Source organism: Serinus canaria, chromosome 22 (genome assembly GCF_022539315.1).
Source record: "Serinus canaria isolate serCan28SL12 chromosome 22, serCan2020, whole genome shotgun sequence".
Taxonomy (NCBI): Eukaryota; Metazoa; Chordata; class Aves; order Passeriformes; family Fringillidae; genus Serinus; species Serinus canaria.
Window position 1 is genome coordinate 1987007 of NC_066335.1, and position 5308 is coordinate 1992314.

Genomic DNA, 5308 nt, shown 5'->3' on the forward strand with positions numbered 1-5308 from the left:
GGAGAATCTTTGCAGTAACAAGAAGGTGAAATGCATCTGGCCTTGAGAGAAGGAGCTGCCAGCTCCATTCTCACACAGGAATAGCAGAGGTGAATCCCATGTCTGCACCAGCCCAGGCTGTGCCCTGGACACTCTCAGGGATCCCACCAGGCCCAGGGACCAGTACCCACATCCCTGGTTCCCAGCAGGGAGAGGGACAATGTGTGGGTGCTGTGGGTACTACCGGAGGGGTGAGATAAGGGGAGAGAGTCGTCATCTGAGGAGAACCCCCAAGTGATTTGTCTCATGCCTGCATCACTATGAAGGCTGTGAATTACTGACATTTCTTATCTGGAGCGTCCTCCCCCTGTGAAGATGAGATAACAGCCTAGGAGGTGGCTGTTGCTGCTCTGATGGACTTCAGCACCTTTATCTGCCCCTGGAGATCTTTTGGGGCCAATCCAAAGATAGCAGGAGGATTTCTCAGGGTGGAGAGCCAAGGGGACAGGATGGGCAGTGTCCTGGCCCTGCCCTGGCTCTAGAGACAGTCCTGGGAAGCCATGGGGTGTCCTGGTATCACCAGGGCAGCTGAGCAGCACCAGAGAGCTCGTCCTTTCTCCAGCCCACAGGGATGCACTGCTCCATCCCCAGCCCTCTGAACCTGCCTGGCTGTGTGGGCATTCCCATGGAGCCCAAGAAGCCTCAGCATGCATCGAGCATCAGGGCAACTGATGGGAAGAGCTGGAGGTCCCCTGAGACAGCTTATTAAACATCCCAGCCCCTGGAGCAAGCTGGGCTAGAACAGAATGACATTCATACAGCAGCACAGCCTCAGTGCCACAGGGGCAATGTCAAACAAACACCATTAATTTCCCTCTGCGAATCAATGGGGGGCAGAAGTCAAGTTCTCTCAGTACAGGAGATACACTGCACTAGATAATCATCCCACACGAGGAGCATGAGCCCTGCAGCACCTCTGAGGGCACCTGCTCACCTCCCAGCAGGTCAGAGCCTCCCCCTGGGCAGGATCTCTTGGATGGACCATCAGTGGGTAACTGCCTGCCTGCACTGCCCAGGGCAGAGGGCTGAGCCTGGCAGCACTCTTGGGCACCAGGTTTTCGGCATGGATGGCTCAGCCCTTTACCTGGCAGCTCTGGCAGTGTGGGGAAGGCTTTGTCTTTGTGCCAGAAATGCCTGTGGGGATGCAGAGCCCTGAGCACCCTTGAGCCCCATCTCCCCTCTCCCTCTGCCTGGGGAGGAGCTGGGTGCCTGTCCTGGGCAGACACCAGTCTGGGGACGTGTTGGCCTGGCTGCAAGCACTGCTGGGGAATTGCCTGCCTTGACTGCTGTCTGCAGACAATAAAATATCATGTGATGTCTTAATGAGCCCCTCAGCATGTGACAATTGCAGGGAGCAGAGCTCCTGCCTGGCTGGAGGGGTTGGTCCCAACGCTGGGGTCTCAGTGGGAGGACCAGCAGGAGCTGCCCTGTCCCAGGCAGAGGCTGCCAGGACTCTTAGCCCTGGCAGCCTCTGGGGCTGAGAGCTTTTATCAGCTGTGATTAAAAATGAGATACCACAAGAATGTCAAGGAAATGGCAAAAACAGATGGGCTGGGTGCTTTGAAGGCTGGGTGGCATTGGTGTTCTGCTCTCCCTGGCTGAGCTTGCTCCATCAGCTCCTGCCAGGTCTCCTAAAACTGCAACTATGGTGCCCCAAGCACTGCTGGTCCTGGAACAGGTCCTCACCTCCATGAAGAAGATGGTGTTTGGGCAGTTTGGCAGCCAGGGGCTTCTAAAAAATGTGTTTCCCAGAGGAACAGATAGGTAGTGGCGGGTGGGGGAGGTTATCGTGTTGAGATGAGACCAAGAGAAGAAAAAAGGCAGTTTGGTTCCAAAAGTCTGGGCTGGACAGCAGCCCCTGAGAGGGCTCGAGTTCTCCTAGAGGTGGCATCAGCAAACCCCATCCCTGCTGAGCTGCCAGCCTTAGGGCAGCGTGCCAGGCTCTCTCTGTGACTCAGATGTTCCAGGTGATGGGAAGTGCTTTGCCAAGGCCAGCCAACACACCTGGAACTCCTGCAGGGTGCAGAGCAAACCCTGGCTGTGAGGGGAAAGTGGGAAAAGACACCAGCACGTGCTGGGGATTAGGACAGAGAGTGGCACGGGCACAGCCTGCCCTTGGTGCTGGCTCCCATCTGGGGACACACAGGCGTGTCCTGCCCGAGCCCCAGCACCAGGCTGGGTCCCCGTGACCACGAGTGCACACATGTGCAGGCTCAGCTCTGCCCCACGGGGCTGGGGCACGTCCCACACGTGTGTGCTCTGCTCTGCTGGCCGGGCTGGGAGCCGCCAGCTGCCTGCCAGGAGCCCCACACCCTGATGGGCTCCAGCCTTTTCAGGGAGAGATGGAGCTGACAAAGTCTTTGTCAGTCAGATCTGTCAGGGAAAGCTCTTTGTTCTTCAGCATTTGCTCTTGCCTCCCCCTCTCCAAACCTAAACTAGATGCATCTGCTTTTGTTTTCTAAATGCAGAATTAGGGGCTGAAAGGAGCCCCTTTGTAGTGGGGAGGAGGAGAGAGCTGCAGATCTTTCACGGGGAAGGCAAGGTCAGGGGGGAGCCGCTCTATTGTGCAGGGCCTCTCCTCTGCCGGCTCAGCCCTTTCTGTGCCCCCTCTTCACAGCCCGGTTCCCACTGGATCCTCTCTGGGGACTGGGGAAGCCAGCCCGGTGGGACGGGCTGTCCCAGCTGCGGGGAGGGCTCAGCTTTGCCTGGGGTGGATTTTGCTGCTTCCGATGCCGCAGCTGGGAGCCAGCATGTGCAGGCAGCAGATGAGGAGGAGGAGGATGAAGGCCACCCCGTGGCCTTGGGCTGGCAAGTGGAGGCGGGCAGACTGCCAGCACTGAGTGTGCAGGAGGGCACACGTGGGGCTGAAGGGGATACATGTGTGCACACGTGTGTGTCACCCTGCAGGGACTGTCTGTGACACTGTGCAGGGGCTGTGTGTGTGACACCCTGCAGGGACTGTGTGTGTCACCCTGCAGGGACTGTGCGTGTGCACCGTGCAGGGACTGTCTGTGACACGCTGCAAGGGCTGTATGTGTGACACCCTGCCAGGACTGTGTGTGACACTGTGCAGGGACTGTGTGTGACACCCTGCAGGGACTGTGTGTGACACCCTGCAGGGACACAGCTGTCTGCAGGGGGCTGTGCAAGCTCTGGGAAGCTGCTCCCCAAATGCCTTTGTTCCTCCTCAGCCAAGACAAAGCTCTCCAAGCTCTGGCCTCACAAGCCTCAAAACTCCATCACCAATGCAAATGTGTTTGTGGAAGAGCCCTGCACATCACAGGCTTCCTGCCCTGGTCCAGGAGAAGGGCAGGGGCCCAGCATGGGCTGCTGCTGCTGCCAAGGAACTGCCCCAGCCCCTGCAGGTCCCTGGAAGGGACAGCAGTGAGCTCCAGCTTGCTCTGTGGTCTCTGCTGCTCCTCAGTCAGAGCCATGCCCCTTGCAGACCCCCACCTGCTCCAGGAGATCATTCCTCTCCCTGTCCATCCTGAAGGACTTGTGCTTGTGCACAACTCATGCCACCAGATGGTGACAGCTCATGGTCACTTTTGTGCTGAGCCCTGACATGATGCTGAGGCCACTGAGGACAAGGATGCAGCCAGATCCTTGAGCCTCCTGGGAGCAGGGGGTGGTTTTCCCCATGTTCTGCCATTTCCAAGCACCTTCATTGACAAAGGCCCAAGAACTTGTGCCCTGTTGATGCAACCAAGCAGAAAACCAAATGACCAGCAGCCACAGAGCCTGTCCATCATGAGTGTAGCCCTGTAAGGTCTGCTTTGGAGGCAGCATACAAAAGGCTGGGACAGAAGCCCAGTGGGAGTCATGGATAGCAGGTCCAGCACCTGTGGGCACCTTCAGCCTAAAGCTCCTGGCTCCTGGGCAGTGAGGAAGACAGGGCTGGGGAGGGGTGACTGCACCCTAAATGTACATTGGGTGAGTCGTGCATGTGTAGGGCTGGGGTTGGCTCTGCCATCATTGAAACAATTCCCATCTCCAGCTTGCTGGGAGAACATCCCAGCAGGTGTGTTACCTTCCCCCCTTCTCCCTGTCCACAAATCTGTCAAATCTGAAAGGGAAATATTCCACAGGTCTTGGCATGGGGAGCTGAACGGGTGCCTGAAGCAGGAGGAGGCTGCTCCTGGGGATACATGCCCAGCATTTGGTTCAAATCTAACACCAGTGACTGACAGGGCTAATTCAGCCTGTCCTCTTCCCTTTTATAACTTAATCACTTACACATTGCCTCGGCAGGTCTTTCCCTGCTGACTGGAGATGTCTTCATCCCGGGATGCCCTGACTTGGACTCCTGACTGCTCCCACAGTGCTTCCTGCATGGGGGCTGAGTGCCCTGCACCACACGTGTGACCCTGAGCCAGTCCAGCTTCGGGAGAGCTCGTCTGAGTGCCCAAACTGGGGACAGAAGTCAGGCTGAGCTCACTGGTGTGACAATATCCCACTCTGCCTTTTGGCTTGGGGACTGAGTGTGGCCCCTGCTGAGACTAAGCCAAAAGTGCATGTCAAGAGTTTTGGGGAGCTCTGTGTTAGAGCTGCCACGTTCCTGCCCCAAAATTCAGTGCAAACAGTTGGGAAGGGCAGGGACTGCAGCAATGGTGGCTCCTGGGAAGGACTTGGGGGTGAGGATTTGGGACCCTTTAAACATCTGCCCTGGGCCTTGCTCTGCAGAGGGGCTGGCTGGGGGGCTCCAGGCTGCCCAGAGCTCTGCCCACCCTGCTGCCTGCATGCACTGCCCGCATCCTGCTGCCTCCACAGCGGCTGTTGCACAGGATAACGGGGGGGTGCAGGCAGGCCCTTCACCCCAGCCTGTACCCACGGGGCCTGAGGCTTCCCTGTGGCCAGCAAGAGCCACAGGGCAAGGGTGCAGGGCTGAGGGGAGCATCACGGCCGGCATCCCTGCGCTGCCCCGAGCGCAGCCTGCGCTGCCTTCGGGGCAACCACCGCCCGCAAAACCCCGGGGGACGTCTGGAATGCCACCAGGGTCTCCAGGTGGGGGGTGGCGGTCCGGCTGTGACTACAAGCCCCATCAGGCCGCTGAGGAGGAGGAGGAAGGCGGAGGAGGAGTCGCGGCTGTCGGCGGGGCGGTGCGGGAGCGGCTTAGTTCGGCGGCGGCGGGCGCTCGGCGGGACGCGGCGGGCGGGCAGCGGCAGCGGCGGCGTCGGGGCGGCCGCGCCTTCGGGAGCGCGTCCGGCAGCGGCTCCGGGAGCGCCTCCCGCCGCCTCCGCCGGCCGGGCCGGACCGGGGCTGCCATGGG